The 14,322-nt window shown below is 41.8% G+C and overlaps 1 protein-coding gene across 1 annotated transcript in view; it reads right to left on the bottom strand.

Annotated features, from left to right (window-relative positions):
• NYAP2 (neuronal tyrosine-phosphorylated phosphoinositide-3-kinase adaptor 2) overlaps positions 1-13,485 on the bottom strand; it is a 175,115-nt gene extending 161,630 nt beyond the window's left edge. The window contains exon 1 of the mRNA XM_050902730.1: positions 13,450-13,485. The gene's annotated coding sequence lies outside the window, so the exon portion shown is untranslated. The remainder of the gene's footprint in view (positions 1-13,449) is intronic.
• Positions 13,486-14,322: the final 837 nt, after the last annotated feature.

The following is a 14,322-nucleotide window of genomic DNA, read 5'->3' as shown; positions in this document are numbered from 1 at the left end:
CTTGCATGTCTTCACACAGATTTAGCAATTTTACAATAAACCTTAATCCGTTTTTCACTCTCCCACTCTTCCTCCAGACCCAAAGCAGCATCTGGCATTGCTGTAATACATAACTGCTCTAAAAATATATTGCTGTAGGCAGCAACTCTGACAGTGAAGACCTGATGGAAAGCCACCAGGCCAGCCCCCGCCACATCTCATTTCTGATCATGCTTTCTTTGCTCTCTAAATCAACAAGAGCAAGGTATATAGAGCTGCACCCACTCACAGCCTTCCTTAGATACACAGTGACTTGCCAAAATGGTACTTACATTGTTTCACATGCCACAAAAGTTCATAGCACTCTTGAGCAGATGGGCCAAAAGATGAGGATGGTAAGAAAGCCTGAAGGAGACTGTGGAGATGGACACGCAACCGTAATCCATGCCAGTTTTAGTTTACACTCTATAGTTTTCTTCCCACATTTTGAATCTCGAGTGCCAACAGTTTGGTACTTACAACTCACTTATTAGTCTCAAGACAGGAAGGAGTGATGAGTTTCTGACAGTAGCAAAGGGACTCTGCAAGCAAGTCCAGGCTAGGACTACACAAAAAACAGAGCTCACAAGTTCATCTCCAAACTAAGACAGAGACAGGAAAAAAGTAAACAGGTCTGACTGGAACGAACTGTAATCTCTTCAGCTTTCTCACCCAACTCAGAGAAACATACACCATGCACATTTCCATCAAGGGCCTTTTGAACCAAGACAGTACAAAGGAAATGGCAGGTTCTGTTTAGGTACTGTTCACAACACTGGCTATCTGATGGACACATTTTCCAAAATTGCATTTTTGGTGGCAGTAATTGATGCTACTCTAGTCTTCAATCACTGCCTTCAAATGTGTGTTCTGACTATTAAAACAAGAAAGTAAAGGAAATATTAAAAGGGATTTTTTCCATCAAAGCAAGAGGTTGGCAATGCAGTAACAATACAATGGTTGTCCTTTTATATATCAGATGAAAAATGCTGGATACCTGCAGGGAATTTTGTAGATTGCTCCAGGAGTTGGTTGGGCTTCTATAGAAGAACTGAGTTTTCACATCTCCACTATGCTTTTCAGTTGTTGGTGGTGTCTGCTTCTCTACACACATACTTTCCTGAACTGTTGCTCATTTTGCACAACATGGTTCCAGGCAACAAGGACACCATTGCTACAGATGAAGTTGAAAGATTTTCAGTATAAGCAAAACTACATGCAACAGCAGTGTTATCAGGAAACACTGCGACACATTCAAAAAGTTGCTAACGATATCCCTGTCCACATTCAGAGCTTAAAAAAAAAAAAAAACAAACCTGCCAGACTGAGGTACCAATACAGAAACAAACTCATTTCTTCTCCTGTCCAAAACTCTGTTTCTCCACTACTCTGCTTCCTGTCCAAAACTTCTCTGCTACTTCAGGGTATGATACCTGGCCAAAACCCGACCTCATATCTTTGATTTGGGGTTAGAACCAATAAGCACAAAAACTTCCTTAACCACATTTTTGCTCAACTTTGATCTACTAAAACATATGCAAAACAAGTTCAAAGTTACCAATGCAAAAGCAATAGAGAAGAGAGTCTGGCTTATAAATAAAGGACTACAGCTAAGTGTATTTAAGGCACATATGTATGGCTGAATATTTTATTTTCATTTCAGATGCCAATATTCAGCCATCTGGCTTTCCTTGAGTCATTTCTTTTGTGGCTTTTTTTTTTTAATAGACACTCTTCAATAGCAAGGCATTAAAAATATAAAAGAAAAGAAAACCAAGTTCTTTAGTGTGAATCACTGCAGGCTACCAACCACCACTCCGTTGTTAAACCTACATGAAACATAACATCAAGGAAGTTTCTATTTTCTAAAACAGTTCTTTATTATCTAAGATATTCATTCCCTCTTTATCCTACTAAATGTTAGTCTTAATGGCCATATGGCTGGACATTTATAATTAACAGCTTTTATCTAAATAAATACAGTGCTTTGAATTTTTAATAGGTTTGTCCATTAAGAACCCTCAATGAAAGGTGAAAAAAGGCTCTTTCTAAAATAAGAACAGAGGGTTATGAACTTCATGAGGTTCCTGCAGGCAGGAAGCAGTAGGTTGTATGTGATATTGACCATTCACACTGGACAAGCACTGCATACCTGCATGGAAACTTCAGCGTAAAGCAGATAAAATGCCAGATGAATGAAAAGGCATTCCAGGTGATGAACAAACCGCAGACCTACTGCTTGTACGGTGCAGGGGATCTGCTAGCTTGAATTAGCCTTGGAGACATCTGCACCCAAACACTAGTCTACAGCACAGCACCAAGAGACTTCAGTATTTATGTGACTTTACAATCTAACCATGCTGATTAAATCTGCTTTCTATTTTTAAGAAGTGTGAAAGGCAGAGAACTAATTCCTCCAACCTTCTCACACTGGCACCATGTTGTGACCATTTCCAGTGGGGCACTGCACATCAGCACTGCCTCATCACAGCAGGGGCTCTCAGTTTTCTCCATCCGTACTGCCACAATGTTTTGTGCTGTACTAACAACCAAATTCTTGTTAGATCTCCACATCTACTCATTCTTTCCTTTCCTTGTTTATATAAATTACCATGGCTTGTTATTTGTCAGGATTCATATCTGTGAATTTAATGGAACTGCACGTCTCAAAATCACCCACACTGTCAACAGCTCCAATTTGTTTATGTCAAATCAGACTTTTTTTTCCCCCATTTACCCTTCTGTTTCATACCATTTATATTAGCTTGTCAGCTGGGATTTTATTTATTTATTTGCTTTGGAAGGTTTGCTTCTGTGAAACCCTGATGGCAGAAGAACTGCACAACTCAAGGGACAAGTAATAAGGTATAAATGCTTTCAACACCAAGCTGTTACTTCTAATTTGGTTCTGGTCAAGAGCAATAGAAGTTCTGGCCAGTTTTTGCATTTACTAGAAAAACAGATATGAGGTGGGTTTGTTGGTTTGGTTTGTTTTTGTTTGGTGTTGGTTTTTTTGTGTTTTTTTTTTTGTTTTTTTGTTTTTTTTAAACTCTGCAGATTGCTCTTTCTTACTATTTTACTAGCCACCACCCTAGAAAATGCTTAAGAAACACTAAGCTTGTAAGTGGAAATGTAGGCACCTAGAGATTTTACGAACTCTTCCAAACACCAGCACTGTAAGAACCTAGAGGGCCTGCTAGGCACCCGATCACCCATAGCAATCTAAGCACTAGGACTGTACCTTTTCTCTTGAAAAGGTATCAGGTGAGAGGACAAAGAAAATAGAAATATTCTTTCAGTAAGTATTTCCATATAGAACTTTGCAAAGAGGTTGCTACTAAGATATCAAAGCATGTATGAAATTTAATATGTACTGAGAAGAAATGAAAACCATTGCTCCCACACATGCATAGTATTTGCTTTCCAGTGTCATCCAAGGTGTGATACTGTATACAGCGCCTGCACTGTGCTTGGTGCTGCAGAAACCCAAAGCAAAGAGACAGTCACAGCTTACACTGATCATGTAGGAAGGACTGAAACAAGCTGCAGTACAGCAAAGCAAAACTCACTCCATGAAAAACTAGATGAATACTTAAAAGGATGTATTTTTGTCCAGATTTAACACGGGTTTCAGCAAACATTTAAGACTCTAATGATTTAGAAGGGATTGGGAGGCAAGGGAAAAACTCCAGTATCGTGCTCAACTGGATCCCTGACCCTTAAAGACTGAATTATTGACCCAGAAGGTGGTTCTGGTTGCTGTGCAGTGCTCAGTACTTCCAAGGAAAAAAATACATCCAACTCAAGCCACGCCGTTGACGGGGTTTGGTCCATAACACCTCCTACTCCATGTAGCGGCAGAGGCTGCACCGCTCCTCTCAGGCACTTCCCATCCCCTCGCCGTGGCCTTCCCCAGCTCCGTCACCACCCCGTACAAAAGCATCCTAACAGCCCTATGCAACAAAGGAGGTGAGCATCTGGGCTCTGCAAGCAGACACAAAAAACAGCTTTCTGTTCTCCACCCATTTTTGTGCTGTACCAATTTAATCAAGCAGCAAGCTACTTTTGTCAGTGCTCTTAGGCAGCAGCCTGGCACACCAGCTCATTTGCTGTCCAACCTGCTTTTTAGACGTTTGACAATAGCTCAGCATTTTGAATGCTCAACACATCATATATTGCTATTGCAGTGCTTCTGATTTCCATTTCGGTTTGGGTACCGATTTTTTCCAGTCATGGCAAGATTTACATGCTGGCAAAGCCTTAACAAAATGATTAATGGGAAGTATTTCTGGATATTATGGTAGAGTTCTGTTTAGAAAGAGAACAAAAGTCCTATATTTCAGTTATCAGGCTGAAATCGACAAACTTTTATTTCTGTTAAAACACTTACTAGAATTTGTGTATTTTTACTTTCTGTAACTTTTCTCCTAAAAAAATCTTAGACTTCACAGCAACAATATTAGCGCAACTACTGTGCCATCAGTACCAAAAGAAGTTGCTATTTTAGGAGTTTATAGATCTTCCCAGCTTTAAAAAAATAAAAACGCCTTGGGCTAAATTTAGCTCTCAAGATTTTAGCATTTATGTAGGGGAGGAAGGGACTTTGAAATTCTGCTGCATTTGAAGTCAGTGTCCGTACTTTCCAGATTTTAACAGGACAGGATTTACCCTGTTCATATTTGCTGAGTTAAGGAAAAAAACCCCATAATAACAAATATGTAGGATCAAATCTTCTTGCTCATTCAAACAACATGTCTTCAGCTTCACATAAGCATAACATGTACTAATTTTACAAACAATTTGAAACTAATTTAAGCTCTGAATGAGAAATATTCTGAGTACCTCAACAGAGAGTTGCAATCATCATTATTCTCCTTGCAACATACTGAGATGGGACTGATCCCATCTGCTCAGTCAATGAAGCCAGAAATCAAAGTTGAGATAATGCAAAACCTGGACTGGTTTTTTTTCTGCTTGTGTCAGAGACCTAATTTTTGGGACAAAACCCAGGATGGTTCTTAATCTTGAAGTCTACTTTAATAAAGTTTAGCTAAAATTTGAAAACCTGCACAAACAATTCAGCTAGACATTGAGATCATCACTTCAAAAAATGCCACATGCTACATGATTCACAGAAAATAAGCCTAGAAAAGCTATGTCATCCATTGCCCTGCTCCAAGTCAAGAGAGGGATACATAATCCAACCCACACAGGTGCTTTTAACCTATCATTAAAGGCTTCCAATGATGGAGAACAGACCATCTCCTTGTGAAACCTGCTCCAGTGTGAAAATTCAGCTAACAACTCCTTACTCTGCTCTCAGTGGGAGACACAGAATAACAGGTCATCTTTCTGTTTACAACAAACTTCCACATACTGTAAATTAATCACCTCAATTTCTCCCTCTGTTATCCAAATAGTCTAAATCAGAGAGCTAGAGTTTTTGTCTGCATCTTTCTCAAAACACAGGTCCCAAAAGAGAACTTCCAGGACTGTAATAATGTCTTCCATATGACGATCCTAATTCATTCACCCAAGAGCAATTTGTTAGCCTTTTTCAAGCAGCAGCAAGGTACTGAAGCTTTATGTTCAGTTTGTGGTCTGCTAATGAGTATTTTCAGCAGTACTGCTGCCTACTCAATTTTTCCTCATTCTATATTTGATTATTCATATGCCTTTTTCTTCTTATATGCAGCATCACCTGGTTGAGCTTGGGTGAATGTGGCAGATGTGTCATCATTGCTCACTGGTTCCCTTTTAATGTTGTGTGGGAAATTACCATTCTTGTAAATAAGTCTTTTATACAAATAGCCCACTTTATATTGGAAGCCAATGGTCCAGACAACCAAGTAAACAGCAATAATAGCTGTTGCCACAATAGCTTTACTAGTAATTCACATCAGCCTTAGTAATGACTTTTCCTTCATTATTACTGTTCGATTGATATTAAGCACCAATTAGCCGCAGTTCTTCACCAACAGAACCCTGAGCAGACGGTGAGGTCACATGAAGTGATAAGGCCAGAGCTGGCAGTTCTAAGAGTTATAAACCATATTCTGGGATAATCACAAAAAGGAAATACTGCATTTATTTTCTATCACTTCTATTCTTCAGAGGGGAGTAACTCTGTTAATACACTGTTCAAAGTGAGACAAGAGCCCATTGGAGTCAATTAATTATATTCATGTATGTAACCAGACTAGTTAAGTCAACAAACTGGCATCCATGCAGAAACCTCAAACAAAAAAGGCTTTGATTTTTCCATTGGGCAAGAACCAGAGGCGTTATACAAGATTTACAGGAGAACAAACTTGGCTTATTCACACTGCCTAATCACTTGATACTGATGCAGTGGAGGCCTGAAGACCATGAGCTGCAAGGGGTTGAAAGTATCATTGCAGGTAGATGCGAGCTCAAACCTTGCACTGAAAACCTTCCCCTTTTGACCCGGTTACATGAGATCTTTCAAGACAGACAATCAAAAGTGACTGGAAATTATGTTAACTACAGTACTTCTGTGGCTTCTGCCAATTACAGGCCTTGGCCAGCTTTAACCAAGAAAGGGCGCAGGACTCCACCTTGCTAGGGCACAACAGCGGCCTCTTTTGACTGACGCCGTGAAGCAGTGCAGCTTCCTCCTCCTCCCTTCCCCAACAAATACAGAAAAATAAATCACTGTTCTGGAGTTGCATTTAGATCTCAAGTAAATCGATGCTGACTGCTGACACAGGTGTTGAAATTTGGAAGCTTCATGGAGTCCTTTAAAAAAAACAACACGAAGGATCTCAAGCGTATTCAAATCAGGGAATGTGATTTAGACCTATATGAACAGAATAACAAAGGATGCATTTTACACTTCACTGTAGCTACTGAGTTATACATCCCTGCAGCACCATTACAGATTTTGAGAAGACCCAGTTTATTACATTTCAGATGATATTGTGAGCTTACATGGAGTCAAATAGGACCATAAAACAGGATGATCTGGCTCCTCATTGCAGAGATGACACAGTAGAAGTCCAAATATTTGCTTTGCTGCCGGTAATATTGCACTTCAATGAACAATTGAAGGTATGCAGCACAGTTGGCAATGAACATTTGTGTCCAATAACCCATGCTGGTTACATATCCCTGTATCTGTAGCAAAGGCTGTTTCTGAACTTTGGGGGGGGGGAGGGCGGCGGCGGGGGGGGAAGAAGGGAGGAGGATTGTTTGTTTTACAAGAACACACTCACCCACAACACCTCCGTGCATTTATATTCTCACAAACACCATGAGAATAGCAGCCTGGTTATCTTGCTGCTCTGTGAACTTTTATATCTAGATCTACGCTCGTGCTTTAGATTCAAGCATCCTCCACAATTATCCCAGGACCTTTGCCAGTTTGTGGGGTAGGAGAATTGAGAAGTGGGGTATTTCAGATAGTCTAGCAATAAAAAAAAAAAAAAAAAGAAGAAAATCAGGGCAGAACAATACTCTTGAGTATTTATCTTTTAAAGTAAAAAGAAGTTGTAAACAGTAACTAGTTGTATACTTTGTAGTACTATTTCTTAGCGGCTTCATTTAACAGACAAAGCACTCACCTGAAACATCTAAGACTTGCATCTTGGTTCCAGCTGGGATCATTGCTTTCACTTAATCTATGCAACGTATTCCATTAGGCAATTGCTTGCCCATCAGTGTACAATCTGGGCTAATACACAGCCCCTTGAAAACATTATATTTGATAACAATCATAAGGATTGATTAAATTGCCTCAGATTATCTGCTTCCATCCGATTAGCTAGTTATGCTAACACCATGTGGCAGCAGTTACAAAGCAGATGAATTCGTGAAAATTTCTACAGAAATTTTGAGGATATAATGGCAATCTCATTTTGACTCTTAAGATTAACACACTTTTCCCCCCCAACTGCTGAAAAGCATACATGTATAAATACATTAAAGCCAACAATTTCTAGCTCCTCTTTTTATTTAAAACTTGTTTAATTAAGGCATTTATATTTCTGCAAATGACTGCAAAGTGATTGACCTAGAGGTTGCTCTGAACCTTACAGATGAAAGAATTTACATGCACTTCTTCTCAGGAGCTTTTTTCCAAGTTCATTTGGTTTAAAAAGCTTTTCAAAATGCTTCTTTTGATCATTATCGCTAAATGAAACTTCTTTAGTTGGCCAGAACAGGAAAATATTTTACTATCTCACCATGAATCTGTTCCTTAAAGCTGATTAGCTCCTATTTCATAACAGCTCTAAGCATTCCGTTATCAGCAGTGACTCCCAAATAATCACACTGGACACTTACAATGAAGCAAAATTTACTTTAAAGCAAACAATTGCAAATGCAGCATGCTTCAGATTTCCTAATGTCATTTTAAGTATTATTGCCTATTAGGAACAACAACAGCACAGCTGAAGCAGTTAAGAGAAATGAACACAAGTCACAGTTTCAATTGCAGCCTTAGAGCCATATTCTTTAGAGATTAACATATCCCCTTCACATTGCAAGTAGGATGCCTGCATACGAGATCTCAAAAGTGATACACATCTGCACAGAATATGACTCCTGTCTTCCCACACCTATCTGATGTCTCTGATGAGGACAAGAATGCTTCTCCCCTAAACTTACCAGCTGTGTAACGTAAAACAACGCACACCTAAAAAAAAGAAAATTACACTTTGATATTTCTTTAAACAGGGCTTTAGAACAAGATGTAATTTGAAGTAACATACACAGATATATGGAAGCGTACTGACTTGCTATTCTTGCTATATCTGTCCCATTGTAAGAAGCCATATATTTCCAGTGCCAGATTTAAGAAAACTATACCTGCCAAGGAAAAAATCCTCAAACTCTCAATACTATCCCTTGGAAACACAAAAAGACATTACATGATGTTATCTCCTGTGCTGGTAGAGGTCAGCTATTGCACAGGGGTCATTTTCATCTCTGGAGGAAAAACAGTGCTTGTAGAGCTCATAACACCACCCTGTTTATGTCAGTTCATGCAGCCTTCAAGGATACAACATCTTGTATGTTTCCTCAGAAGTCCCAAAGCAGAGTTCTGGAACTACAGCTGGTACAGAGAGGCTAACTGGGCAGCAAAAATCCAGGGAAGATTGTATAAGCTTGAAAAGGATCCAGTAAAGGATCAGAGTGAGTGAAGTGGGAAACGAGTATTTGGCTGTTCTGAAACTAAATATGTCAGTCCATGACAGCTGTCTAAAAAGGAAAAAGTTCAAAACGCAGATCTGGAATGCAGCACTTCTTATTGTGAGCTGCTAGGTGTCTGTAAGCAATTTCCAACCTTCCAGTCATTGGACTTTAGGGAGGATAACTCACAGTGGATGCAGGAAAAATAACAGACTGGCAAGCTCTTCAAATGAGAAGAGATGAAACTCTGAGGATGCCAACTCACAAGCAGAGTGAAAGATTGAAAGCAGCACAGGGCAAAGATTCATTCCACCCCTCCAGGCTTTAAAAAGCCAGGAAGAAACTCCAGTGACCAAGGGATTCCTGAACTTCACTTCACCATTTATCTACCAGTTGGAAAAGGATAAGTGCGTTACTCTACAAAAGGTCAAATATTTCTCATACTCAGAGAGCTACAAGAGTCCAACAAAACACATTTACATTGCATGTGTTAATAATGTCATATTCCTGTGTTCCTAAAACTTAAGAGGAAGTATTATATAGACAAAGAAAAAACAATCAATGCAAGACTTTTTTATAAATATATATCTCTCTACAGTATATTCTGCACTTGAACTCTGAAAAAGGGTTCCTCTAGCATGATTTATTTTTCATTTTCTACTGATAGACATGGCTAGATAGCTTGTAAGGGTCAGTGTAGTCCGATGAATCCATATATTACCAATTACAGTACACTGCATTAGCACGTCATCCACAAAGTACACTTTAAGGTTAATACAGTATGGTTAGTCATTTATTAATTAGAAGATATGTTGAATAATTTTATTCCTTCAGAATGAACACTAGTTTTCTCATTTGAAACTCGGTACAAACATGAAAGGAAAATACAAACTGCAGAAGAAATATGCAAAATGTGCTGAAAATAAATTTGGCTGCACTACCAAAACATTTCAGTGACTTGCAATTTACTGGAGAGAACAACTGCCAATTTCACCTAGTGAAATTAATCTCTTACTACTTCAGTTAACAGCTGTATTGGCTTTACAGGTCCTGCCTATGTCCTGCCTTTGGCTCCAACCTCATCAACCTTTAAAGGGTGGTCTCTGAGGAAACAAAGGTCTTTTCATCTCTTTCAGCTCTTCATCTTCATTTATCCATAATGCATCTCAACCTGAGCTGCTGAACAAGGAAATTATGCCAACAGTAAGAGCACCACACACAAAATAGCAGAAATACACTGCAGCCCAACAGCCAAAGCTTTGCTCCTAAGCCCTCTGCCTTTCTATCATTGTGTTGCAGCTCCTCAAAAAAAAAAAAAAAAAAAAAAAAAAAAGTTGAACTCTGACTACCAAGACTCTCCTTGAAACTCTGACTTGAATTTTAGGCTCTCTTCCTAGCCCATTCAAACTCATCATCCTCATCTTTAAGTCTCCAGTTTTGGTGTACGCATTTCTTCTGTTTATGATGTATACAGCCAGCTCACACTTTGCATTTGAGATCTCACACACCTGACCCTGTCCTTCCCTGTTTCTTGTCCTCATTTCTCCTGAGCCAGGGAAAAAAAAAAAAAGTAATTTAAAAAACCCACCTTAAACTACTCTGGAGAATTTTCCTCCAGTGGCATGGACTGTACCCTGAGAGCACCAATCCATAGATCCTCTTTAATGAAAAGTGTCCAGCTTATCCATATTTTATATTTTTTTTTGAGGCACAATTATGATTGATTCAAGAGCGACAAGAATTGAGAAGGTTCCTGGTGCTCGGCTCCAGAAAGTATATCATAGACATCAAGCTTATACAGCACAAGTTTGGAAACAGCCTCTTCTGGAAAGTCAGATTTCCTCTTTTTCACTGCAAAATGTCAGTCTCACTTGCTCCCACATCAAACCTGCCTACCTCCTGCTACAGAATTAAAGAAGCAGTATGGGTGTGTTCATAAATACAAAGACAACACAGCTGGACCACAGAAAGCACCTCTGATGTTCTCACCCTCCCCAGCCTTTCACCTTCTTTTCACACCTGTTTTTGATGGTAGTCTCCCAAGACTGAGAATTTGGCCTTGACATGAACCATCAGACACTAAGTCTATGACACGGCATGAAAAGCAATAACAGAAATTTCCAAGTAGTGAAGTCAGAGAAAAGGCAGGAAAAACGAATTCAAACAGTTTGGATCTGCTCTCCAAGATGCTCCCTCATCAGCTTCCAGAGGGAGCTCTGCATCCGGAGAGGTGGGAGGACTGGGCCTCCTGCTGCTCCCCGAATAGTTCATTTTGGCATTTCCTTCCTGCTCCCATTTAAATGTAATGCACAAATGCATGCTGACCAGCATGTCACCCTCCAGATGGTACACTTCTGCTCTATCTTTTTGTATTGGAGGGACAATTTCCTCATTAAACCTGCATGACCGATAGCAAACTGATTTGGTGTCTCACTCCAGTCTGGATTTCTGGTCCCTTTTCATAAAGGTTTACGTGGTATTTCAGTCAGAACCACTACTGCTGTTTTTTATAAAATGCAGTAACACATAGCAGCACAGTCTTTGAGAAATACTGGAAAGAAGAAGGGCAGGGCACCAAAGGGAGAAAAAATGGACAGAAAAATGGTGTTTACAATGAGTAATTCACAGACCTGAGGGAAGAGACACACAGCATGATGTTCAGAACTACTGAAAAAGAAGCACAGCATAGAAAACTGGCAATGTTTTCACTAAGCATCTCCATGAAGGCCTCAGGTCAGTATGATAAATATGGGATTAGAAACAGTTTGTTTAAGTGCTTAGCTGAATTAGAGCATAGGAATAACTATCTTGGATCCTTCCCAGGCAAGTCACCATCAGGGATGTGGACACAGTACAAAAGTTTGGACTTGTAAGAGGTTTGGGAGACATGTTCCCTTACAGAGACCTTTACATAAGGAAATTACTTCCAACCCAGGAAATGCAGGTGCTGTGGTCTTCCTTTATGTTTTCTCAAAGAAGGTCAAATCCCTAATTCTAGTCCAAATTCACCTTAAAGCTTGATTATCTGGCTTCATCCCACAGGATGAAGCAAATTCCCTTTGTAGTCAATAGAAAGCCATATTCCTGCCCATCAGAATCAGGGAGAAGGAGGAAAAAACCCTGGACATAACCCACTCCCCCTTACAAGATTTTTCTTTTTTTTTTTTTTTAAACTTATTAGGTATCATGTCCTTCCTGGCAAAAACAGAGATGTGTGTATCAAGGACACACGAAGAACAAGTTGAAAGGACAGTAGTATCACAGACTTCCCACTGCTTCTCAACACACTGGAAGGAGAGCAATAAGCAGTTAGGTTGTCCAGACCCCCCAGGTACTCTGCAGTCTTACAAGGAAAACTAACAAATTGCAAAAACCACGGTTAAAGCCATCAGAGACGCTCTTTCACCAAAACTGCTAACACCTTATTCCGGGGTCCCCTGCTGTAAGCCACTGCCAGCTGAGAAGATACCATTCCTCAGAGCAAAGCTCCAGCTCTGGGTGGCATGCCTCAGCCCTCACCTTCTGCTCACGCTCCAGGTCTGCTGCTTGCTACTCACGGGACATACTGAAAGGCAGAGGGAATAACAATGTGCTGGGGGGAAAAAGTAAAAGGCAGAGCAGCACACACACAAAAAAGGTGGTAACATTGACAGTATAAAGACAGTACCTTCGTCCCTGAATACTCACCAAGCACAAAATGTTTTCTCATGAAAGAGGGTGGAGTCTCTTCCAACGAAAAAAAGTTGCTAACATCTAAACCGAGTCTTTTGATTCTAAAAGCTACCAAAAACCACAGTCTGGAAAAGCAGGTTAAAGTTTGGACCAGCAAAAGTGCTTCCTGTAAGGTGGCAACTGTTCACACTTCCACACATGAAGCTATCCCAGCACCAGGGCTATTCTGCTGCTCTGGGTGCAGGGATTTTTTAATTGCAAGCCTCTCCTACTCCCCTCCCCTAAACTTGCTACTTTTCTAAATGTAAGATGTATCAAACAGGACAGAGTAAACTGGGGGGCACATAGTAACGCCACCACACAGCACGTCAACTCCAGCAAACGCGGGCTGGAGGACACCAACCACCCGGCCGCGTCCCCTCAGAGGCGCGCCCACCGCAGCACCCGCGCCGCGCGGGCTTTTCCCTCACAGCCTCCAGCAGTGCTGCACAGCCCTGCCCCGCCCGCTACCCCCCTCTCACCGTACCTCGACGGGTTTCAAGCCGGACAAACCTTTCCGGCTATCCCCAGGCCCTACTGACACATCAGCCCGGCACTCCGACCTACCTCGTCGCCACAGGCAGCCCACCACAGCCTGCCACCCACCATCTTTTCAGCCATCAGGACTTAACATCCCGGGGCAGCTGCGCTGCCGGCAGGAGGCGGCGGCGGCACCGCCCCAGCCCCGGCCCCGGCCCGCCCTGTAGGGGTGCGGCTGCGCCGGGCGGGGGCGAGGTGATAAGTGCCGCCTCGGCGGCGACGGGCGGGCACGCGGTGGTGGGGAGCGCGGGCCGAGCTGCTGCTGTTGCCTCGGCGGGCTGTGGCGGCTGTTTGCTGCGCGGGCGCGCGCTTCCACCTCAGGGCGGGACGGGCGGCGGCCATGGCCCTTACCTGGGAGAGGGCTCGCCGCCCCCCGAGCATCCTCCTGGACGGATCCTGCCTGAGGAGAAGCCAAGTAAGGAGCCACTGCCTTCTGCGGTAACATTAGTTACAAGTGCGCCGAGCCCTGCCTCAGCCTGGGCGATCTCATTCCTGCCTAGAGCCCTTGGCTGGGGAGAGCTTTTAGCTGGGTGTGGGTTGCAGGGCGCGGCGGATGGGGAAGGCGACTGTCCTGTGTAGCCCGGTAAGCGTAAGCGTTGCCGCATGTCTGTTCACAAGCAGCTCCACATCCAGCGGGAGCTATCACTGAGAAGCAGGAAACGTGTGTGGGAATCAGGGGGACAAGGTTTGCAGAGAGGTTGTGTCTCTTATTAAACCCAATGGCCTGAAAGAAATGGAGAAAATTCTGGGCATACACCGTTCCTCCCAATTCAGTGTGCCTGCTGCTATGTCGTGTGTGAGGAACAGGGTGGAAACAGGAGACCTGGAAGCAGAGGTATTTACCAGTGCAGAGCAGGCCCTGGGAAACAAGGAAAGCGATGAGTAAAAGATACCTGGAAG

The sequence above is a fragment of the Gymnogyps californianus genome, chromosome 10 (assembly GCF_018139145.2).
Source record: "Gymnogyps californianus isolate 813 chromosome 10, ASM1813914v2, whole genome shotgun sequence".
Lineage (NCBI taxonomy): Eukaryota > Metazoa > Chordata > Aves > Accipitriformes > Cathartidae > Gymnogyps > Gymnogyps californianus.
Note: the sequence above shows the minus strand (reverse complement) of the source record. Positions and strands in the feature narration are given on the sequence as shown.